At 40.1% G+C, this 26016-nt stretch overlaps 1 protein-coding gene across 1 annotated transcript in view; it reads left to right on the plus strand.

Moving 5' to 3' along the window:
* Positions 1-546: 546 nt before the first annotated feature.
* The window catches only part of LYPD6 (LY6/PLAUR domain containing 6), a 45776-nt gene continuing 20306 nt past the window's right edge, over positions 547-26016 (plus strand). Inside the window, exons 1-2 of the mRNA XM_075831083.1 lie at positions 547-659; positions 23492-23618. The gene's annotated coding sequence lies outside the window, so the exon portion shown is untranslated. The remainder of the gene's footprint in view (positions 660-23491; positions 23619-26016) is intronic.

The raw sequence follows: 26016 nt of genomic DNA on the forward strand, positions 1-26016 counted from the left end.
GAGATAGATAGATAGATAGATATAGAGAGATAGATAGATAGATAGATAGATAGATAGATAGATAGATAGATAGATAGATAGATAGATAGATAGATAGATAGATAGATAGATAGATAGATAGATAGATAGATAGTTAAATGAGATATATTGATACGGGAGATAGATAGAGAATTAGGTGACATAGGTAGATACTAACTAAATAGCTATAAGATAGATAGATAGATAGACAGATAGATAGGATATGGACAGGCATGGAATACATATGATAATTATCAGCCGGGCAGGTGTATATATAATAATAGGCAGTGGATAGTTATGTGAATGTTTATCTTTGTGTCTTGTAAACTTTCCATGAGCTGTGTCCTGCAGTTGAACATGAAATTGATCAGCCCCTCTCCTCTCCTGTCGCTGCCAGATCACACAGGGAAGGGCAGACAGACATTGTCACTGAGCCAATGGCAAAGTCCTATTAGTTGGAGTGCCCTCCCAATGGGCGGTGGTGATGGGCCGCTCTGAGCAGGATCCCTTGTTGTGTCTGTACTAATGTATTCAGTGCTCCCTCAGCTCAGAGCTGCTCACACATTATACACAATACACAGTGTGGGGATTCATTCCTGCTGGATACTGTATCATGACGGAGCAGCTTATGGAGTAACAAGGTGGGTAAGAGATGGCACAGAAGGGCGGGGGGTCCAGTGCTGGGTAGATCTTCACCTGCCTTTGACGTTAAGTTTGTCCTTTTCTTAAAGTCATTTCTATTACCTGTTGGTATCAACACAGAACTTTTCATGACTGAACTACTATAACCTGTCTCTGCTTGAATAATACACTATGTCTTGGTTGTATACATGCCCTGCCTGGTGTCAACACTTTCTAAAGTTGTACCCAACCGGTAGGCCTTAGACGTACCGATGATTCGGACTACAATTATCACTCGTCTCCATAATCAGGGTGTCAATGATGACAAAATATTTTTTCCGACAAATGAAATTTGTCCATTTGATCTGGAACATTTATAGGATATGTTAAAAAAAAGTCTCTACCAATTTTGCTTTGATTGTATCACTTAAGTAGCCGAAGTGTTTATCATGCTATGATTCAACCGTATGAATTTTTGGAACAGTCAGAACAATTTTCCATGTGTGAAGTTTAAGGATGAATCATGAAAAAATAGGGGAATCAAGTCTTGGCATCTATGCCAGCCTTGTTGACGGAGGGGGGTACATTGAATTGGCACCATTGGTCAATGTACTAATTGGTACTGATATTTTTGCTTGGCAAAGAGGAGCAGAAATAAGTTTTAGGGTTATTAGGTTGCCTTTGTTGACATGTCTTTGGTAATTTGGCCTCACCTCAATGCCAGGCGGCTGCTTGTAAAGTTATTGATTGAAGTTTTGCCTTTAACAGCATTGTGCAACCTTTAGCTTTACGGCTGTCAGGGGATGTCTGACAAGAGCTGGAGAACCACAAGTTGCAGACAACTGTCCTGTTGAGTAGGAGTGTTAGAAACATACTGTGTTTATTATAATAATTTATGGTATGCTACATTTAATTATAAAATGTGTTCATAAACTATAGGTATTTACTTTTAGGCTACATGCACACGCAGGTAAATGCAGGTAATTTCGCAGGTAAAATCTGCAGCTATTAGTGCGGTTTTTTAATGTGTTTTTAGGTGCGGTTTTTCCATTTTGATGCGGAAATCGGTGCGTTTTTATGCTTCGGATTTTAGTTCATTTTTTTTTTTTTAAAACTAGTCAGATACAATTTGCAAGTGGAAACGCAGGATAAATTTACATACTGCAGATTTTAAAATACGCAGGTTAATTTATGTGCAGAAAAAATCTACAACGTGTAGATGATATTTCTTGAAATCTCATTTACTTTGCTGGTACTGCATTATGCCGCGGATTTGCCGCACAAAAATACGCGTGGCAAATCCGCAGGTAATATGTATTGTGTGCATTTGGCTTTAGTCAGCCTGGATGTTACAGATTGTAACTTTAGTTTGTGTTGTGATGCACATGGCTCATGTATTCTAATATAAGGGCCCTCTGTGTTTTTTGTAAGGGGCCCCAAGCAATGTAAGGTATAGGTCCCCTTTTATCCATAGTGCAGGGCTCCTCGTATTCTAATGACTTTGGCCCAATATTTTTATATACAGCCCTATATATTTTAATGTCTATATATTCTACTTACTGGGCTCTTTGTAGCTTAATGTAGAGGGCCCCTTTGCATTCGAATATTCAGTTTCTTATATTCTAATGCACAGGGCCCCACATATTCTAATATTGAGGGTCCAGGTATTTGAATATATGGGGCCCCTCCTACTCTAATTTACAATATCCTAATTACTCCTGGCCCCTTATATGTACCAGGCTCCTTGTACCCAGCCATGACCATGTTATAATAAAATTTACAATCTGTTTATACAATGACCCTACAGAATAATATATATATATACATTCTCTGTCCTGTGGGAAATCACAGAGCTCAGAGTTTTACTCTGTTGTTTATAGACTCGGGCACAGTTGGGATATTTTTGGACTTTATATTTATATTTTGTTTTTCTGTATAGGTTAGTTGAATTTTGCAATTCTTCATGGTATAGAAGCAATACATCTCCAAGAAATACCACTTGTTTTAGTGTAGGTTGACATACTGTTGTGTTTTTGGAGATGTTATTACATAAAATGGCCTTAGACTGCAACATTTGCCCCAAGGCAACAAGCATTCAGATTATTTTTCTCTCTGGACGTTGGTTTGATGCATGTACTATAAGCAGATCCTCCAAACATCTTTCCAGTGCATTGCTACATTGTATTTTTTTCTGATTAAACTATATGATTGTGGCAAAAATAACCAAGATTTTTTTTTTTAAGTAGGTTCGATAATTATTTAGGGTGAAGGAACATTTTCTATTGGTTCCCACTCATTGCTTTAGATATAACAACACAATCGTTGAGAGCCGGATCGTTGATGACGTCTTTATAATAATCGTTGACCACTGTAAACTATAGCAATCAAGAACTTACCTCGAGCAAACAGGGTGTAAATGGGTTATAGCCCACTTATTCTAGACGGCACTCAGATGACAATACAGAGCTGGTCGGAATCTAAAGTTCTGTGTAACAACATACATTGAATATTATAATAGAGACTACATGAACTAGTAAACCACCACCTGATTTACATCGGGTCTATAGTTTTTTTTTTTTTAACTTAAAAATACTAAGGATTTATGGTCAGGTTCAGACTTTCCAACCAGAAAATCAGAGGATCCTTCGGTGGGCCCAGGTTCTCACACAATAATGGGCTTCTGATACAACAGGTCCTCAAAGATCTAGCAGAAGACAACCCCATTTGGAGATGAATTTGGAGCCAATTACTTGCCACTAGGGTCTGCTACTTATCGGATGATCACATATACCCTATTAGATCTTACTGATGATATGTGAAGTGGACGTGCACATATTCTGTATAGATGGAGGATGGACACTCAGAATAATTTCCTCTGGTGGACCCACGTAACCCCAGTCCGACATTGCATGTAGTCATCACATTTCCTAATATACAGTGTGTTCAAATTTGAGCCCTGAGCACTGGTCTCCTAGACCATGGTTGATTAAATCCATTTGGTTTTCCCACATTTCTTGACTTGTATCACTGTATTGCTCCCACTCCTATAATATATTAGTACATACGTGAGAGAATTGCTATCCTTGCACCCCCCTAATATATTAGGGTAGGTTCACCAAAGTATATGTTGTGCAATATCATTCTTATTGTATGCTTGTGATATTCTTGTTTTGTGACTGAGAACTTGGAGAATAATATCACATGTGGTTAGTGTGAGCGACGACATCCCTAAATATTTTCGGTCTCGCTCTGATACGTTAAGTAAAGCACGCTGTCAGATCTCTGACTTTGATAGAAAGAGCTAACACTTCTCATATACGTCACCAGCCTGACAACACTTCAGTGAGGATACAGCCAACCCACAGGCAAAATGGCAATTCCTGGCCTAGATCATTTCAGGTTTGCAAAATACTCTTTAACCCCTTACTGACCAATGCTATCAATTCAGCAATACCTAACAGCAATCTGTGCCATGGACTTATAATTTTTGAGTTTTTAGTATTTATTCTATTTATTATGAGTTATTTTGTGAAAAATTTATTCTAAGTTTCATTATATAATTATTATGTTTTTATGTTTTTGCGTTATAATGGTTAAGACATTACCTTATTTTTAAAGGAATCCCTAAATACGTGAAACCATGTATAATATATTTTAGTCTGAGATCTGATCTTGGTCCTATAAATCATTGCTTCTCAAACTGCACCGGCCTGTCTCTAGCACCAGTTATTTCTGGTTTAGCAACATAATTGAATCTTTTTGTGCTTATTTTAATGTTCTACTGGGTCCAGGAGACAAATGAAAGGTTACTGGAGCAAAATTTTTAATTTTGGCATGGACTTCGACCATGAGGGGTAAAGTCCAGGCATCACCATGTTCTGGTTGGTGAAGCCCCAACGTTTAAGAATCTTTGCTCTAAATGGAGCATAAGCCAGTGTCACATAGTACTGATGAATTTTAGGGTGAATTATAGTGCGGCAACACATGGACCCTGGCAGTTGTACTGAACCAAACTTAGATCGATGGTGATATAAGTTTTCTTTTGTAAAACCACAGGGTATCTTGGTATTGAACCCTAAAGTATTGCCATATTAAAGCAGGATAAGACCATCATAGATAGATAGATAGATAGATAGATAGATAGATAGATAGATAGATAGATAGATAGATAGATAGATAGATGATAGATAGATAGATAGATAGATAGATAGATAGATAGATAGATAGATAGATAGATAGATAGATAGATAGATAGATAGATGGATAGATATGAGAAAGATAAATAGATAGATATGAGAGATATGATAAGATAGATAGATAGATAGATATGAGATAGATATGATAAGATAGATAGATAGATAGATAGATAGATAGATATGATAAGATAGATAGATAGATAGATAGATAGATAGATAGATAGATAGATAGATAGATGATAGATTTTTTTTCTCTCACTCATTTTTCTTATTGCAGAGTATTGTGGGACATATTTTCAGGCTGGCATATCATAGAATATTGATGTTTATATTGGGAGTAGCTGGCAACACTGCTGATAAGCGAGTAGATGAGAGTGCGATATTTATAGGATGATATCCCCCCCCCCCATGTAACTGTAGACGGCTATCCTGAATGAGGCTTTAGAGGACTGAGTGAAGATATTTTGAATGCGATCCAGTATTAAACGTGCCTGAAAAACACTTGGATTTTTTTTTGTGAGTGCAGAATAAATGGTAATTTATAAATATCATTAAACAAAAAAGGCAATTTTAAAGAAAAATACCTAAGTTTGAGCAAAATTGTGTAAGTCATGGAATGGTCATGTGATGTCTTTTGGAATTGAAATCTCTATAAGACATTTTTTTTCATTCTACAGTTAAAAGTTATGAAGGCTGAGGATGCCTAGAAGATAATATAAAGGAACTAACAATGTAACATAAAAAATATAATATAAATTATACAATAAAAAAAACACTTTTGCAAATAGATGTTGAAATAATTAAATCCACCAACAATTTTACTACTGTGCCTTACACATCCCCCCAGGATAAAATGTGGATAATAGGGTGTGTATCATTACATCCAAGGAACTCATCCCATTCAATGTAAATTAGATATTTGAAATAGTTTGTGAAGAAATTTTTGTGCTTTGACATTTACATATATTAAAGGACTAATACAATGTTGTACTATCCTGATGGTAATTTTCTTTTTATATTTTCATATATTTTCTTATACTCTCTAGAATTAGCTGGGTATTATGGTGAACAACACATTATCCTTAGCATAAATAGTTTATTATGATCCTGCATATTGTGTGACCAGCTTAGGGACCTTCAAAATTTAAGTAAAATTAGCACACTAGTTTAGAAATTTACAGCAATTTTATTTGGCATTTGTAATAATTAAAATGCACCAAAAATCAAATAACTTTTGTCAGTGCTAATCCTAAACTATAACATTACAATCTAGAGCTATTTATTTTGTGTTACGCTTCATGTAGGGCCTGTACAAAAAAATAATATATACAATTTTGGCCTTGAGGACAGAACAATTTTTTATATTATTTTTTTATATTTCCTTCTTTGCATCCCGACGCTCATAACTTTTTAATTTTTGTATGACGTAATTGTATGAGACTTTGTTTTTTGCATCCCGCAAACTACTTTATGTAGTTACCATTTTTTGGCACAAATACACTATCGTTAAATTTATAGATATTTTTATTTTGGTCAAAATGTCGAAAAAATGCAGTTCCGCTGCAGTATTAATTATTGAATTTTTTTTACACCATACACCGATCATCATAAATAATGTTATACATTTGTTGTACAGGTTGTTACGGTCATGGCGATACCAAATATGTCTATATTTTTTTCATGCTTTGGGGCTTATATTTTCAAATGTTTATTTATTGTAAAAAATGTGTATTTCTGTGTATTTTTTGTACTATTTTTTTTAATTGAACCTAAAAAAATTTTCATTAATGAAACTTTTTTTTTTAATCCCATAGAGGGATTTTTCATTTTGATGTTTCTTTTTTAACTGGATTGTACTGGCCTATATCTATATGCCAGTACATTTTGGCCCACCGTTAGTTACAATGTTGCTTCCACTTAGCTTTTTTTTAATTATTAGTATTGTTATTTTTTTATTTATTTAGGAAATAATGAAAGCTGTGTTTGTATGTCCAGACCCGTCCTAATTATATGACAATACCACAGCAAAACCATCACTTATATTCATCTTAGTAAATCACAGGTTTGCTTCTAGCAGATTACAGAGTGAGGCCACCAAAGTAAACATTTCATTTATGAATGAAAGCGACTCCTTAGGACACAAATAGGTTCCTATAAATCATATGTATCAGAGTTGGCTGTGTGCGGCACTATGCCTCTTATCACTATGCCATAGTTTATCCTGTTATCTCACACAGGTGTATAGTGGTGCTAAGTATGTTATCAGATGTGTGTTATCTCTTTGGTTTGACAAAGTGATCGAACAACTTGCCACCACCAAAAGGAAATTGATGACAGTCCTTGTGGAAATTCTCTACAGTCCATAAGAGTGATTGTTAATACACTGGCGTGGTGCACGGCTGGTTTATTTATGTTCTTATGTTTTTATATATATATAATTGGATGTCAAAAATTCCATAAAATTCCAAGAGAACCGGGGTGAAAGGGCATTGGAGAATGAAAGATATCATGGGGGTAGGTTGGTGTTGATAGGGGTGTAAGGAACGGATATTTTCTGGAATGTAACCCAGAGACGTGTGTGTTCTGTCTTTTATAAAGTCAATGGTGGTCAATGGCTGGAAAATTTGCTTGTTCTGGTTTGTGACTGGGCCCCAGAAGAAAAAAAATTGAGTGTGGTCCTAACTACTTATCTGCGAAACCATTTCTTTAAGACACAGGTCAGGATTTTGTGTCCTTATGGGAACAACGCCTTTCCTGCTTTGATGTAAATTATCTATAGGTTGACCCATGTGGCCTTAGACATCTCAGTAAATTACATTTTGTGACATTTGTATATATTCTGGCGACCTATATAATATATAAATTCATCATGGTGGATGGAATATTCATTTATTCATGTATGTGATGGTTTAGAGTTTGATCTATCTTGGTAATGTGGAAGTTTAAGAATAAGACACCCCATTTTCTGTAGGTGTGCAAGCAACAGTTATGTTGTTGATACCTGTTCCTTATAAACAATGTAGCAATTTTTGTAATTTGCAAAATGACAGTCAACAGGGACAGGCTTGCCTGATTGTATTTCGTTTGTGCCATCAGATACGTTTTCTCAAAAAAGAAAAACAAATTGTGTCCGGTCTCAGATGAATAAGAATATAGTGATAGAAATATGAGATATTTTTTCATATATATATTTACAGTGGTGATTTAAAAGTGTTTTGTAGAAAAAAAATAATACTTTTTATAGCGTACCCTAAGGCCCAATGCACACGACCGCAGCCGGCCTTGCCCATAATTACGGGTCGTTATTACAGGCACGGTCATGTGCATGGAGCCTAAATGGGTAATAAAATATTTAAAAATTGTATTAAAATTCTAAAGCAAAATATTGCCCCAAAAATTAGAATTTCTGGAAAAAAAAAAAGTAAATATTGGTCCATTGTAAAGAAGAAAAATAATTATCAGGTTTGCCATAATATTAATATATTTAAGAAACCCCTGATTCGGTCAGAGGGCATAGGAAGAAGGATTTTTGTATTATAATATAATGGAAGCGAAGGATTTAACGCTCATTGTGTATAGTTTGGCAGGTGAGGTGCAGAACAATGGGATCCTAGTAGTGAATACAGAAGTTTATCTAATCACAAGTTTAGCACCTGAAAGTAATTTAAATACGTGTATGATAAATAGCGTTAATTCATCAATATAAATGAGCTAATTCCTTAACGTAAATGATTTTCATTGCCAAGCTAGTAGAAGTCAGGTAGATTTCACTCTTGGGTCAAAAAATTGATGGTGAATTGTGGGAGTTTTCTTTTTTTAATAGATTAGATGGAAGGACAACTTTGTGCACCCATCCTATCACCATTTCGTGTTTAATAGATATTTAAATGAACGCAAAGCCACTAATAATCACCTTGTAAAGTACTTCAATTCTGTCCAACTGGGATAATAGCCCTTAAAGAAAGTTCTAAGGGCAAGTAATTAAAGATCAGAAGGGCGTAAGTGGTGGGTTTACTTTTATATTCGAGAACATTAATTAAGACCCCACAAACAGTAAAGTACAAACAAAATTGAAGAGGTCAATGGACTCGTAGTCAATGGAGCCTGACATTTTTTCTAAACAAATTTCAGGATTTTTTTGTGATTTTTTTTTTTGCCATTGTGCCCCATTAGAAAATATTGTATTTATAACCATTAACGTCGCATTATTTTCCTTTAAAAACCAAAAACTCTAAAGTATAATAAAAAATTTAAGAATATTTTTATATAGGAAAAAACATTACATCAGCTAAATATTGATTTATTGTATTTTCATAATTTTTTGGGGAAAAATCTGTTAGCATTTATAGAAATAGAAAATGTATTCCAATCACTACACTGTAAATTATAACTTTTAATTTGCATTTGGTGAAAAAAATATACAGGTGTAATATAGAAGAATATTTTAGTGGCATTTTCAGTTTTCGGCACATTCATAGAATATTTTTTCACACGGGTGATGTAAGGGATTCTAAAACTATGTGTTGTAAATTCCTGTGGTGAAATTATTGTGCTAGTTATCTCAGAGGAAAACAAACAGATGGAATCCCTATGGGTTCGTATTACGGAGCTGGCGTAACTCTGTGTGCCGCCATATAGTGCCTTTAGATGGCACGGAATGACAGAGGTATTCTCCCCTTGAAACAATGTTTCTAGGAGAAAATACCTCCGATATATTGAGTTTAAATTAATGAGAAAAACCCTCCGTATGCCTCAGTAGGAAATTGGAGACATATGGAGGTACAGAGCCATAATATGAGGCCTTAGCCATGCATGGCCATAGGAAATGTGGTCAATATGATGGATAAAAGGAGTTTGCACCCTTAGTTCTGTCTGTGGTAACCAAATCTATGTTATTTCCGTTCAAAAGATTGTCTATTACAATTTTCGCTGTTCGATCGTTACTGCAATTGTTGCTCGTTTGCCCAAACCTCATCTCTGAACTGCTCATGACTGTAAGATTTCTGATTAGATGAGAGGATGTGGCAGCGACGAACGATAATCTTTCACCCAGATAGATGTGGCCGATCCACGGAAACCCAGCCAATGTATCGGAGTACGGGCTCATAGACTTTCTATTGAGTCCGTACACGATACATTTATTTCCGGAAGAAGCCGAACAGACATGAATCGACTGAGCGCTCACACGAGTGTTTCAGCTGCTTCGTTCTAGCGATTGGTGGGGGTCTCAGTGCTCGGACCCCCACCAATCCAAACTTCTGAAATGTCACTATGACATGTCAGAAGTTTGTCAAACGTTTAGCTACACTTTAAAAATGGTTTTGATGATTAATATTTCCCGATAAAGACGTTAGAAAATGTATGAATATTCTAGTATGAAACGCTTTCTCAGTCTCTGCATGTTATTGTTTGATCCTGTCACGAATCCTATGAGTCCTCATGAATGCAAAGTTATAACTTTGAGGGCGTGTGTATTTAAAGCAACATATACCACATCATTTAGAATGATGGGGCACTATAAATAGTAATCTGAGGGGATGTTCACAAAGCTTTTTTTGCACGCAGATTTTGACGCTTTTTCAACACTGAAGCCAGCATGAGCATTTCACCTCCAATTGTTTTCAATGGGAATCAACGCCGTGGTTTTTTAGCCCCATCTTAATACCGTGTGAACATACCCTTAAGAAGACAAATGCAGTTGTAAAATAAGCAGATCTACATGCAGATTGAACATCCTTTTAGACGATGTGAAAATGAGCGCCGATCGATGACATAGCACGTCTTGTTAGCTCCATTCACAAGGAGTAATCGTCGGTAATGTATGATGACAGGATCGTTACTATGATCGTTCATCCCCATGCATTTGCATCATATTCGCAGCTCATCTTACTGTTTATTCAGGGAGATGTAGTGCCAACTAGCGACCATTTTTTGGTACGCATAGAAGATGTGTTCAGCCGGTGAACAAGCATTTGCTCAATTATCGGCTGATCGCTGCCCTGTTTACACAAGGCAATGTTCAGGATCGATCGTTCGAACAAGCGATCGCTCAACCGATCATTGGCCTGTGTAAAAGGTGATTTAGCCAGTCAGTCACATATCACAGACATCCACTTATGGGATAGCAGTTTATATTATTTATTCTTCCTGTGATCGTGACACGTCAATGAGGAATAATTTTTGAATTTATCTGTAATGGCAGGGGGTAGGGAGACGGACAAGTGAGCCCTAATCTACCCGCCACTCTGTCCCTGCCTACTTGCAACGACCCGCCCTAGGCGACGGGGTACAACTGGGCGGCGGTCCCTGCGCTCAGTAAGTGCACGACAAACACGACAAACATACAAGGAACACAAGCAAGGAAAAGGGGCCGTTGCCCACAGCAACACCGTGAGCAACCAGAGTGGTGAACGAGCCGAGTCAAGCCAGGAGTGTGTGAGGTACAAAACGAAAAGCAGAAGAGTAGTCGGTAAGCCAGGGTCGGTATGGAGCAGGATCAAAAATAGCAGGAGCTGTAGCTGGGCCAGGAACCACAAGGAAAGAAACAAAAGCAATAACAAGCACCGAGGGACAGGAAGTGCAGGCTTAAATAGACCGAGGGCGGGAGCTAGCTGAGTCTGGCCAGGTTACGATAGGCTCTCCCACTCCTAAGCCTGCCAGCCTGAATGGTGGAAGCAGGAGTCAGTCTCAGGGATGTATTCTCAGGTGCTGACTGATTAGTTCTGGGAGTTAACCCCGCTGTGCCTGGCAGATCCTTTACAGTACCCCCCCTTTTATGAGGGGCCACCGGACCCTTTCTAAGTGGACCTGGCTTACTGGGGAAACGCAGGTGGAACCTCCTGACCAATACCCCAGCGTGAACATCCCGGGCGGGTACCCAAGTCCTCTCCTCGGGCCCGTATCCTCTCCAATGGACCAGGTACTGGAGGGAGCCTTGGACCATCTTGCTGTCCACAATCCTGGCCACCTCGAATTCCACCCCCTCCGGGGTGAGGATGGGAACAAGAGGTCTCCTCGAGGGAGCCAAGGACGGGGAGCAGCGTTTGAGGAGGGAGGCATGAAACACGTCGTGTATCCGAAAAGACGGGGGTAACTCCAGCCGGAAGGAGACAGGATTGATGACCTCAATGACCTTATACGGCCCAATAAACCGGGGAGCAAACTTCTTGGACGGAACCTTGAGACGCAAGTTCCTAGACGACAACCACACCAGATCCCCGACCATAAACAGGGGGTTAGCAGAACGTTTCTTATCAGCCTAAGTTTTTTGTACGCTCTGGGACACCTCTAGGTTTTTCTGAACCTGGGCCCAGACGGTGCACAGTTCCCGATGAACGACCTCTACCTCAGGATTGTTGGAACTACCAGGTGAAACGGAGGAGAACCGTGGATTAAACCCAAAATTACAAAAAAAAGGAGAGACCCCTGACGAGTTACTGACCCGGTTATTAATGGAAAATTCGGCGAGGGGAATGAAAGAGACCCAATCAAATTGACAGTCAGAGACAAAACACCTTAAGTATTGTTCTAGAGACTGATTAGTTCTCTCCGTTTGGCCATTGGTTTCAGGATGGAAGGCAGAGGAGAAGGACAGATCAATCCCCAACTTCATACAGAAGGCTCTCCAAAACAATGAAACAAATTGTACCCCTCTGTCCGAAACAATATTGACAGGGACCCCATGGAGACGCAGGATGTGTTTGACAAACAAGGTAGCCAACGTTTTGGCGTTGGGTAGTTTCTTGAGGGGCACAAAGTGGCACATCTTACTGGGCTTGTTATTATGTAATGGCAGGGGGTAGGGAGACGGACAAGTGAGCCCTAATCTACCCGCCACTCTGTCCCTGCCTACTTGCAACGACCCGCCCTAGGCGACGGGGTACAACTGGGCGGCGGTCCCTGCGCTCAGTAAGTGCACGACAAACACGACAAACATACAAGGAACACAAGCAAGGAAAAGGGGCCGTTGCCCACAGCAACACCGTGAGCAACCAGAGTGGTGAACGAGCCGAGTCAAGCCAGGAGTGTGCGAGGTACAAAACGAAAAGCAGAAGAGTAGTCGGTAAGCCAGGGTCGGTATGGAGCAGGATCAAAAATAGCAGGAGCTGTAGCTGGGCCAGGAACCACAAGGAAAGAAACAAAAGCAATAACAAGCACCGAGGGACAGGAAGTGCAGGCTTAAATAGACCGAGGGCGGGAGCTAGCTGAGTCTGGCCAGGTTACGATAGGCTCTCCCACTCCTAAGCCTGCCAGCCTGAATGGTGGAAGCAGGAGTCAGTCTCAGGGATGTATTCTCAGGTGCTGACTGATTAGTTCTGGGAGTTAACCCCGCTGTGCCTGGCAGATCCTTTACATTATCTATATTTTCTGAGTCCGGTCTTGTAGTGCCACCAGCCTTCCCAGCCAAGAGTCGACTAACAGCCACAGACCTCCTGATGTCTAAACAATTGCAGCTTTGATATATTGATAAGGTTTTGGAAACACCCGTCATTGTTAAAGAACTTGCCGCCTCTCCCACAAATGTATACAATTAGCATCAGAAAGCTGAATTTACCTTTCAGATGGCTGTTGTGGGTGATGTTCTCCGGGATAGAATATTCAATGTGTGTTCTTGTCCTCATTGTGGTCAGTGAACTATCAGATGACTTGTAGGATCCTTAGGCTGGCCATACCCATTATCCGCTCCGTGTGAACACGACCTACAGGTGGCCATACACTTTAAATTAATGCTGACCGATCCAGCTGATTTCGATGCAATCGATTGATCATCTAATGTGTATGGTGGCCTCCCGACTCCCAGCAGATGACAGCGGAGAGAAGGATTGGGCAGTTGTATTTCTACATGTCCGTCCTTTTGTTCTCAGGGGAGAAAAGCAGCCACCAGAGGTCTCTTGCAGCAACTTCCTCCCCTCTCCCCATCTAATGGATGTCTCGTTGATCGGCGCTCACTGCACCGGCCGCTTTTCGGCCGGTGTAAAAGAGCCTTAACAATGACAGCAACAATATGCCCATAGTAGTGCCCATGAAAATATCAGTCACAGTAGCCCCATAACATAGACCACCAAAGTACCCCCGTAACAGTGACACATAAAAGCACCAGTATCAGTGCTCTATAACAGTGACATCAACAGTATCTTCATAATTATGCCAGCTAAAATGTCCCAAAGCCATGTCAGCAACAGTATGCCCACAATAGTGCCCGTCAGAGTGCCACATAATAGTGTCATGTGTTCTTATAGCACAGCTAGTCAGTGTTCTATAACAATGACAGCAACAACCGTATGCCTATAATATTGTCAGACATAGTAACAGCAATGTGTGCTCCTGTAGCAGAGCCAGTCACAGTACCCCATAACAATACCAGCCACAGTACCCTCATAACAATACCAGCCACTCTGTCCCCATAACAGGGTCAGCTATGCATAATTTGAAGAGGTATTATACAAATGGTTAGAATGTTATAAATAACATTTACAAACCTTTATCCATATATTACGGGTTATAACTTGTGTTATTATAGGGACCAGCCTGTGCCTTTATATCAATAAATTCAAGAAGCCATCAATTATTCTCCACATTATTGCACCTCTGTGCTGTCTGTTGCTTCTGGCTCGTGTTTTTAGACTAATAAAATCCTCCATTACTGGCGTTTCCACTTTGATTTGTTGTAGTTGTGCATTCGCCCGTCTGTCGTTGGGTTTTACAGTGTCTGCCGTGAACTTGGGCTTATAGAAAAATACTTAATTATCTTGCAGAGGACAAGTAGCTACAGGTCACCTGCAATGATCTATCATTATAAAACCACAAGAAGACTTTTATCCGTCAAGATTCCTTGCTGAACCTGCTTACATAAGACGTTTGTCTTCTCCACCTGTTCTGTGATGACCCAAGTGTGACACAACATTATCATTACCATCTGTTTATAATACGGCTCGTAATAACACGAGCTCAATGGAAACACCCAAACATCAAGCCGGCAGCCGGATCTTCTAATGTGTAACTCTTTGAAATCAGGGAGATTTGTGGGTAATATCACAGGTCGCTGCGTAGAATGGGCCCACTAGTTTGACCACACCCGGGAACTATTGAGGTCAGAATAGGGCAAATATAAGTCTTATAGAGCCACAGTAAATATTCAGTAAATCCACTTAAGAACAGAAGATTAAGGTCATGTTCATACATATAGAAGGACTGTGTTATAGTGACAGTGTCGGACTAGAGTTGCTTGGACCCACCAGAGGAAATAATTCTGGGGGTCCACCCTTCAACTATATAGAAATAAATCGACTACTCTTGTGTAGTAAAATGTTCGTAGTAAAAAAAAAAAGGCGATCTGCAGTCCATATAAGTGAATACAGTACAGTGGCATCCAGTGACTCACAGGTGACGTCTTCTCAGAATGGAGTCGTTCGCTTTGCCTTTTCCTCTTCATCCGGCCCAGAACGGCATGATGAGTACTCCCGCCAGGACTTGCCTCTGCAGAAATTGCAACACAAACATCTTTTGGGCTCTGTCTGTATAATAGGAGCCTATGGGTACATTTGACATGTGCGTTAGGAGCTTTCCCAGTGCATATGTTAAATGTGCAGTGTAAACGGGCCCTTAATTATAGATCTTGAGAATCCTGCTACCAAGATAAATATGATCACAACAATAGTTTATCCACTTTTAGTGTACAACATAGAAAGCCTATATCCACCATGATGGTAGAGAATGGGAACCCTGTATCCATTTTCGTAAATTTGAGCTGAGTTGATGGGAGGCCGGTATCCATCTTTTGCATATATTAAGGACAGCCTGTATACTCTGTATTTTTTTTTTTTTGGGAGGCCTGTATCCAGCTTTTATAAAAATTGAGGAAGGACTTGTTTGTATAGATCATGAATGGCCTGTATACACCCTTATGCTGGACATAGATATAGAATATTTGCCGACTGAAGGGTCATTCCTCTGACAGCTGCTCTTCTGATTCCCCCGTTAATAAGCTTGATAATTAAAGAGGCTCTGTCACCACATTATAAGTTCCCTATCTTCTACATAATGGGATTGGCGCTGTAATGTAGATCACAGCAGTGTTTTTTATTTTGAAAAACTATCAATTTTGATGGAGTTATGACCTATTTGAGATTTATGTTAATGACTTTTCTTAATAGACAACTGGGCGTGTTTATACTTTTTGACCAAGTGGGCATTGTGGAGAGAAGTGTATGACTCTGACCACAGCTTGCTGTCACTTACTCACACATTAATGTTACTGAAGTGTCTTGAGAGTGAATAGACATCGCTTCCAGCCAGGACGTGATGTCTATTCACAATCCCGACACTTTGGTAACGTTTCTGTGGGACTTAATGACAGCAAGCGTGATCTCGATGTGCTTTGCTGTAAGTCCCACACAAACGTTACCGAATTGTCAGGATTGTGAATAGACATCCCGACCTGGTTAGAGGTGATGTCTATTCACTCTTAAGACACTTCAGTAGCGTGAATGTGTGAGTAAGTGACAGCAAGCGAGATCACGCTGTTTGTGAGTACATGAATGGAGAGAAGTGTATGACGCTGATTGGTCACGGATTGGTCAGCGTCATACACTTCTCTCCACAATGCCCACTTGGTCAAAAAGTAAAAACACGCCCAGTTGTCTATTAATAAAGTAATTAGCATAAAGCTAAAATAGGTCATAACTCTGTCAAAAATGATCGTTTTTCTAAATAAAAAAAACTGCTGTGATCTACATTACAGCGCCGATCACATTATGTAAAAGACAGGGCACTTATAATGTGGTGACAGAGCCTCTTTAAATGGAGGAAAAAGGAGATAAGCATCTGAAAACATCATTGGTGCTGCTTATCTCTGCTTAAACAAGCGATCGTAAATGTACAAATCCAACTTTAGCAATCCCTGTCTCCATTTGGGATAGTTGAGCTCCCCTATAGACATGAAATTGTTTGCAGGACTCAATTGTTCACAGAAGCTAAAAAACCCATACAAGACCTTGTCCTACTTTCACACACCTGCTGTTTGTTACAATGTATCAGCATAAGTCAGAGTAATAAGTTATATCATGATAACTAGTTTCGCCATTGTCTTACGTCTGACTATAACTACAGATGTTTCATCACCTTGTTTTGATCCTGAGAGACCGCTTTATCTCAGCACTTTACTGTCTGCATTCGTGTGGTGACTCAGATTCTGCTTTGTGATCATTGCCATTATATCATTGTGGCTGTCTTTTTATAAGTCAAATGTCAAGTTTGTAGAGTGCGGTCATTCAACCATGGAACTTGAACAAAGAACTGTTCTCTATACGACTATACGATGTTATCCAGAACATTGCTCTACCTAAAAATAAACTTTTACATGAAAATACATTCAGTAGAAACCTGTTATATTAATAGATAAGCTGTGACAATGGATAAAGATTCCAGCTGAGCTGTTGAGCAATTAAGCTTTTCCCTATAGGCCCACTTTCCACCCCATGCAAAATACAGACCCTCAGGGTATGTTCGCACGGCCTATTTTCAGCCGTTTTTTTCTGGCCGTAATCTACCGAAAAACGGCCGAAAAATCGGAAGCAGAACAGTCAGCATCTGTCCATACAGCCACAATCGTGGTATCCAACTTTTATGTAATTTTTAAAAAGATCCTGAAGTTTATATATAGATTACTATATATTAATTTCTAAAGGTACCGATACGCTTTACATAACTGGTTCGCCAACAGCTGTTCCTCCCGATTCTCCATACACATGCACGCTTGGTTCAGCCAGGCGCACGTTTATTTCAATTGGGAGAGGGGAATAAATCGCTGCCAGACACTTGATCTTCAGTGGCTGATCTACCTGAAAAGCAAAGGATCTGTCCCCCGACATCTATCATTAGATAGTCGGTCGGTCCGGCTGCAATTGGTGGGTTTGACCGACTTTCATCCAATTTGTGGGCGCACCTTTAGTTCTTATTTCCGGCCATAAAAAAACGAAACCATGCTCCTTGAATGAAGGATCCAACTGGCTTAGAAACTCGACAGTAATTTGTTCATCCCCGTGAACAACTCAAGATATTTTTATGTTTTTAATTCCTCTAAGCTAAGGATTTATGGATTTCCTCTAAAACAGAAGGGAATATACGCCTCATGTGTACTTTTCCTGGAAAAATGTTGTCGTCAGCTAAATAAGCAGAAGTTTAGGATTTTCAAAAACGGTAAAATAATATTTTTCAACGTAAGCTCAGGGTGAGTTTGTTTGGTTTCTTGGTTACTAGATGTATATTATGAGGCAGATACGTGTCTACGTCTAATCTAAAAAGGAAATAGAGCTACGGCCTATAAGGAAATCTTGTAATGACTTCACTTATACAGAGGAAGTCTGAGTGCTGAGAGTTTTTTTAATGTGTTTTTTTTATCTGCAGGAGGTGTCAGATAATTTTGTAGTTATTAATTGTAATTTTTGTACAAAAAAAAAGAATTAAAATTCCATTACATTTTTGTTAGCGGTTGCTGATAGCTTTTTTGAGATCCTCAGATAACCAATGTCTATAGGGCCTGGTAGACCCTCAGCTGAGAGCTGCCATTAGGGGGAATAAGGGTTCAAATATTTTCTTTTTGCCGCAGATAAGAGAATTGTCATATCTAATTTCCGTTGCCCCATTAAAATAACACATGCCGAACATTTTGAGGTTGAATTGGGTCTAATAACTGCCCACCAAAGATTGGTGGCCATGCTAAACTTTGCTTTGTACGGAGACATAATAGGGCTTTCATAGAGATGCATGAGGCCTCTACTGTACCTCCCTATGCCTCCAAATTCATACAGAGCCATATGAAGGATTTTACTGTCATGACATGCGCCATCGGATTCCATATGTACAAAAGTATTTTCCCCTAAAACATTTGCTTTTAGGAGCGAAAATCTCCTTATACACTACATCCAATGGAGCCTGTACGGAAGGGAACGAAACCTGTACGGACCCGGTGCACTGCTGAACAGGATCTGTGCACAGGGCTCTGCCATGTCCATGAGCTCTGAATCTGGCCGTACATATTAGATCAAATTTGGCCAAGCTTGATTTTGTCTGGATCCGCCGGAAATCTGTCATCATAGACTCAAAGAAAAAAAAAGAAAAACTGAAATAAAACTCGAAAAACTAAATTAAAGATGGAGCAAAGACAAAGGCAACATTTAGATAATGTTACATTTAGTAAATAAATTATAAAAACTAATTCTAAAAATCAGAGAATTAACATTACATTACAAAGTCTATTAGTGAAGTATTTGAAGATATCACCTTCCCATATTATATTACACTGTGTAACCCTCAGCCAAAGTTTTCTCATCTTCACTGGAATCCCACCTTCAGTGCGGTAAAAGCCCAAAATATTTTTTACTTTGACCTTCCACCTCCCCTGAGGTGTCGTGTGGCCTCATTATCTTGCAGAAATCTCCGATCCCCTCTTCTTGCAGCTGCTCTTCTTAAATTATTTAAATTTCCTTTGATGAGATTTGAAACTCGAGAAGTCTGTAGACTGTACGCAACCCCCGGCTGTTATGGACAAGCCACTTTTTGGTTCAGGAGGTAGATACGTTTACAGAGCAGTTGTGAAGTTACTGAGGTTTTAGCACCAGGATGACAGGAAGACGTGACGGAGAGGTAACTCTATGGTGGTGCTAAAATATTTGCCGGGAGGTGGGATTAGCTGCAATAAACCATCACTAATTATTTTACCCCGTTAATGATAATCCACTATTTTTTTTTCTCATAGGTATCAATTTGCATGTGATTTTCAAAAACTTTTGTCATATTAATTCATTTCCACTCATCCTGAAAGGCAACACCATGGATGAAATAATCGTAGTGTCTTCCTGAATTCTTTTTATATTAACCTAAGGCACTCGGCTGTAATTTTGATCCGCAATTACAGACCCATTAATTTCTATTGCCCACGGACACCTTCCCATATATTTACGGGAAGGTGTCCGGGCCGTAGAAAGGCTCCACAAAAAATAGGACATGCCCTATTTTTTTATTTGACGGACCGTGCCCCCATACTTTATAATGGGAGCACAGCCAGCAAATGCGGGTGATTGTCTGCGGCCGGCCGTAATTCCGAACCGGGATTTTCGGCTACAGTCGTGTGCTGGGGGCCTAAAAGAGGCAGGGGTGTAGGGTGTAGCAGGGCATTTGCCCTGGGTGCACTAACAATTCTGGGGTGGGGGGGGGGCACTAACAAACCGCTCTGCTTTGGCCAAGATAGATGCAGAACTAGGGCAGCAAATTGAATAGTTGGAAAGTCTAGCTACGTCCGAGTTTCCCCACGCTCATGTGAATCTAGCCTTAGGAAAAAACAAAGTGGTAGCAGCATATTCTGTGGTAACGATGCGTATTACGCTGTGGATTTGCCACAGTAAAAACCACGTGGCAAATATGCACGTAATACGCATCATATGCATATGGCCTAAAGGTTCTGTATCCTTACAGTTAGGTTTCACATACATTACTATGACTGTCTAATAATCCAGAATATCTGATAATCCGACATTTATCAAGTTCTATTGAAGCTGAATTTATTAATCCTGATAATCCAACATTCAACTCCAATTAGCCCCATGATGAATTAGCAGGAATTAACTTGATTGCTCAGCATTTGATCACGCCTCTTTGGGTCGGTGGCTCTATGGCAGGTCAGGTGGGTCTTGTGGCAGAGCAAAACCACTCCAGATTAAGCGGAAATCATGTGTGTTCTCCCATTACCTTGTGTCTACAGGGATAGTTTAGAATTGGGAACTGTTTTAAAGGAACATATTATTTTCTATCATAAGGAAAGGGGAATTCATAATAAATCCTTCCTTAAAATAAATTAATTTCAGATTTGTCACCTGCCCACTGTTATATAAATCGTTGTATGCTAATCTGTAATGATGTGTCTTTAATTGAGGTTGGTAAAGATTCAAGGTCCGTAGGGCTGGCAGTGGCATGTAAAGGGGTTCTCTTGCTGTAAAAAAAACAATGCGATATCCCTAGAATGGGGGTGCCACAGCAGAGAAGTGGATGCATATGTGTTGTCACTTTCATTTGAAGTCCATTGGAGATAGAGAAACAGCTGAGCACGCCCACTACATCTCAATTTAAAGGGGATTGCATCAGCAAGTGTGGAAAAATTAGATATTTATTTAGTGCACAAATCAAAATATAGCCATGGCCAACAGAGATATATTTATATACAGGAACAAATTACAGTTATACATATATATGTGTGTGATCTAATAAAGTTATACGGAAGAAGAAGAAAAATACCTTATCAGTGCTTTTCCTTAGAAATCTGCAGAGTAAGCTTCTGGAGACACTGATCTGACTGCCGAGAGAGCGCTGGGTGACAGGTCATCATTTTAGAGTCTAATTCTATAATGTGGTGTTTGCTTATCTGTGAAACTTGCAGAGTCAGATGGTGAAAATGAACAAGGAGTTTGATCTCAGGTTTTTTTAATGTTAAACTGTATGTTGACTCCATTCAGACTTGCATTATTTTACGGGCTGGTTCATATGTTTCAGGGTGCATGCATAGTATGGAAAAAAATCCAAAAGGGTAGTCAAGGACAAAAAATAAGTCAAAACAGTAAGGCACAGAAAGCACTCTGACTGATAGGCGGCCATGGGCTCTGATATCCTTGCCAGCCCCGATGAGACATTATTTGCGGCAGCGGTCGCAAGAAAAAATGGTGCTGTATTGCGGTGGGGTAATTATGTTATATATTACACAAGATAATACAGTGATTTGCAATCCAGGGGTGCACTAAATGTTTTAAAGGGGTTTTCCAAGATCGTATAATATCTGGCCAATGGGGGAGAATGGCCATAAAACAATAAAGGACCCATTTTCACCATATAAATCTCTCGGCGTTGTAGACGGCTGCCCCCAGGGCCGCCATCAGGGGGGTATTAGGGGTACTGATGTGAGAGGCCTGGCCAAACCTAATTGAAAGGGGGGCCCGCAGCTCACGACATTCTTTTGGTGAAAATAACGGGCCCCATTGCAGGGGCCTGTTTTTTTTCTACCAAAGGCAAGTCGCGGCAGTTTGCCGGGCCCCCCTTTCAATTAGGTTTGGCCGGGCATCTCACATCAGTACCCCTAATACCCCCCCTGATGGCGGCCCTGGGTACCATGATATAGTGCTGGACGGAGTACCGTTAACAGGCGGTGCCACGGTAGGGGGGCCCAGAGAATTTAGCTGTAGGGGGCCCTGAAATTCCTGATTCCCCCTGGCTGCCCCACCGCTCTTTGTTTACAGTGATGATGTGGCCGTATATCCATGTGATCACTGCAGCCAATCACTGGACTCCGTGGTATATGACACGAGACCACTGAGGCCATTGATTGGCTGCAGCGATCACATTATTGTACGAGCACGTCATCTTTGCAGCCCTGTAAACAAAGAGTGGCGTGGAGCACCGAAGCGGCTGTGCTGGTACGCCGGGGGGATTTATAAGGTGAGTAATGGATATTTTCTTGTTTTATGGCATTTACCCCCCTTGGCCAGATTTTTTTCGATCTTGAAAAGCCCCTTTAAGTTCAGTTCAAAATCTTACAACTCTTGGATTGAAACCCCATTTAAAAAAGAAGTCACCATGGCAATCAGCTGTTATGGCCAGGGGAAGCTGCTACAGTGGAAATGTAGCATTACATGGTGACCATAAAAATAAATAGAAATCCATGTAATGCATGTATGCGCCGAGTCCACCAGAGCAGGAGCCACTATTACTGAGCGTCTATATGCTCTGGCTCATAGAGATGGGGATCCCCTGTATGAGGTCCACACATTTTTATGAGACGACCCCTTCAAATCCATTAAGAATAAGGGACACTTGATGATTCTGCGTTACATATTACTACATATTACTGTATTGTATGCTACATATTCTTTACGTATGGTTTAGTGTAATCAAGAGGCTGTACTACTACTATACATGGTTTTGCAAGTCAGCAGTGTAATTTTTTTCTTACAGACACAGTCCCAGGTGAAGTTCCTAATACTGCTGCTATGGTAAACCCCATGGCAGTGCCATACTCTTTTTCATGAATACAGTTCTTATCAATATTTTAATATAATCATTTTTTTCACCAATGAGGTCAACATAGGAAAAACGGCCTAAAAACATCATCAGAAAAAGCAGCATGCCCTAATAACTGCATGGTTCCTGTCAGTATAGTGTGAATAATATTGTTAAAAACTTAATTCACTACTATGTAAAAATATTCCCCTGCAGCATTTCATGCAGAAAAATGTCTAAACCCACCCTAAATGTAAGTCATCGAGTCATCATGTTGTTAAAAATGTGTTCAACTTTAACCCTAATATTTTTTTTGGGTGATAACCAATATTTTAACCTTACATCTCCCACCGGGGTTGCCAAGCAGTTTTTTTTATGATTCCTAAACATCTGCCCAGCTATGCAGTGATGCAGGAATGGTGCGTAAAAGATTTGCTGTTCAGAGGTTTAGGAAAGCTGGATGACAACCCATGTGGATACCTAATTGTGACCGTAGCCAAACTGTGTACAACCAGCATTAGAGTACGTGGCTAATGTGAGCCCATATACTGGAAGCTGATTATAAATGTTCAGTGAAGGAGTGGACGCTGACAATGCTTGTACTGTATGTGTTCCAGGCTATGGATGGACATTCAGAATTGGGCCGGCACAATTTGTCATCCAGAGAATTAAAAACGTGAAGTTTATGCACTAAATACAGTTCTACTCATTCATTCTGCATGGGATTTCCTCTTCATTGGACTGGTAAGTTAAATTTACAGCTGTCAAAAAATGTTTGCCAGTCAAAGTTCGCACAGTGTCAGGCTCCTCCACAACCAGTAAGGGCATGTTCAGACGTGGCGGAATATTTCCGCTGCAAATGTTGGTGTAGATTTGGGGCACTTACGCAACGAATCTGAACCAACATTTGCATATTTGACAGGTAATTCAGATGTTGCAGATATCACAGCGGACGTGCCACAGATTTCAGTTTTTTCATTTCAAAGGCTGAAACTCGCAGTGAAATTCCACTGCTTCTCCGCAACAGTCAGTGCATGCTGCGGAGGGAAAATTCTGCACCGCAGCCTATGGTCCGCAGCAGAGTTTTCCGCAACGTCTGAACTAACTTGCCTGAAAATGTATTGAAACAAATGTAAAAAACGGCCGCAGGAGAATTCCACTGCAATTCCGCCACGTGTGAATGTGCCAAAAATGTGAGTCCCTGAGTTGTCCTGAAATTCTGTTCAGTTGCTTCCTTAATAGAAGTGTTGCTGGAAAATCTGGGTGACAACCAATACGGCTGCTTTTACATCTCCCAATGTGGTTGTTTGGGCCAGTGCCATGGCCGGGAGAGGTCCATAGTCCTTCAGTGGGTCTGCAAAAAGAAAAAACTGCAAGAATTCAAAATAATAAATGCTGCACATAAGGGCATTCTGATCCCTAGAAAATCGGGATTTTTTTTTTTATGAATACCTCAAAAAATTGTGGCTGATCACTTTTTTCACTACATGTTGTCATTGATGCGTTAAGACATCTTGTCAAAAACCTCGTCGTGTCACATGTCGGCGCCTGGGGGAGAGGTCACCAGGAATAATATGCCATTACCGCTACTAGCGAATACCTGTCATGGTCATGAGACATCTTTTGATGACTCTTATGACCTTAGACAAGATGTCATGTCGCAGGGATGACAACAGAAGTCAGCGGGGGATGCGGTGAGTATATTAGAATTTTTTCAAATTTTTTGGGGGGTTGTTAAACCTTTAAACCCAGCTCTATTTTATCAAGGCTATGTTGGGTAGTATAGGGTGGGTCTATAAACTTTTATTACTCGGGCATCCAGACTACTTTTAGTTATTTTTGGACTTAACCTTAATATAGCTGACACAATCGTATCTCCTCAAAAAGTACAAATCTGGATATGCCGCCTGTCCATGTTACTAATAATGGTTCAAACATATTTCGGGGATAGCATCACCATTGATTTCAATGGTGACGGATCCGCTGCAAATGGTATTTGTCACCATTGTGTAAGGGTTCTGTCGTTATGACGGAATGAATAGCGCAGTCGACTACGGTATTAATTCCATTAAAACAACGAAACCCTTGTACATCAGATGTCACCATTGAAGTCAATGGTGATGGAAAGGTCCGACGGAACACATGAACGGAGCCCCAACACAGATGTGAACGAAGCCTAAGGATGGAATAACCTGCAGGAAGCTCCAGCATAGCGTATCAGTACAATATACACTGTCCCTTTAAGAGATATCGCATTGATGTCATGGACGTGACAAAGTGATTTCAGTCAGCAAAACATCTACTTCTATATAAATAAACAGCAGGAAGGCATTTTGTGTTTTGTCAGGACTTTTTTCTGTGGATTAAATTTGGAAAAACATCCTGTGAATCTGAGCCAAATAAAATAGCCCTGGTGGCTGCGTCTCAGAGATTAAATGTTATTCTTATTACACATGTTCGGTGGATAATGTGCTTATCCTGGCAAACGACGTGAATGGATTAAATCGATATCACAGATTCTTAGGGAATTGATAAGCGGCGCTCTTTGAAGCGCTGATGATATCACTGATGGCTGCTGATTTAATGGGCTAAATGTACATAAATAATCCTTACTTATTATATATATGACACCAAAAAATTCTGCCGCACTTTACATGGTCGCTATACCCTATCACAGACAAATAAACCTGGGTGTGGGTGGAAACCACATACAAGAACATACAAGCTCCAAGCAGCTGTGGCCCTACGCAGATTCGAACCCTGGACTCCAAAATTAGTTCAGTGCTGATCTTGGGATCGATGGGGGTGGGACTCTCAGGGGTTGGGCCACCACCAATCAGACTTTTACGGTACGATGTATCTAGTCAATAAGTCTATGGTGGCAAAGTCCATATCAGGGGCATAGCTGTAGGGGGTGCATAAGCAGCAGTTGCACACGGCCCTGGTGTCTGAGTTGCCCAAATGCCCCTCTGCCACATAAGAAGTCGCCAGTATAATAAATGGCACATGATAGGTGGTAAGGGGCCCTGATATCGATTTTGCATTGGAGCTTCATGTTACGTCTCTGGTCCATGTTATGGAGGTCATATAATGATATCACTGTACATATCAAGGTTTTAGTTTTAGTGAAGCTCCATCTTTG

This window comes from Rhinoderma darwinii, chromosome 6, assembly GCF_050947455.1.
Source record: "Rhinoderma darwinii isolate aRhiDar2 chromosome 6, aRhiDar2.hap1, whole genome shotgun sequence".
NCBI lineage: Eukaryota > Metazoa > Chordata > Amphibia > Anura > Rhinodermatidae > Rhinoderma > Rhinoderma darwinii.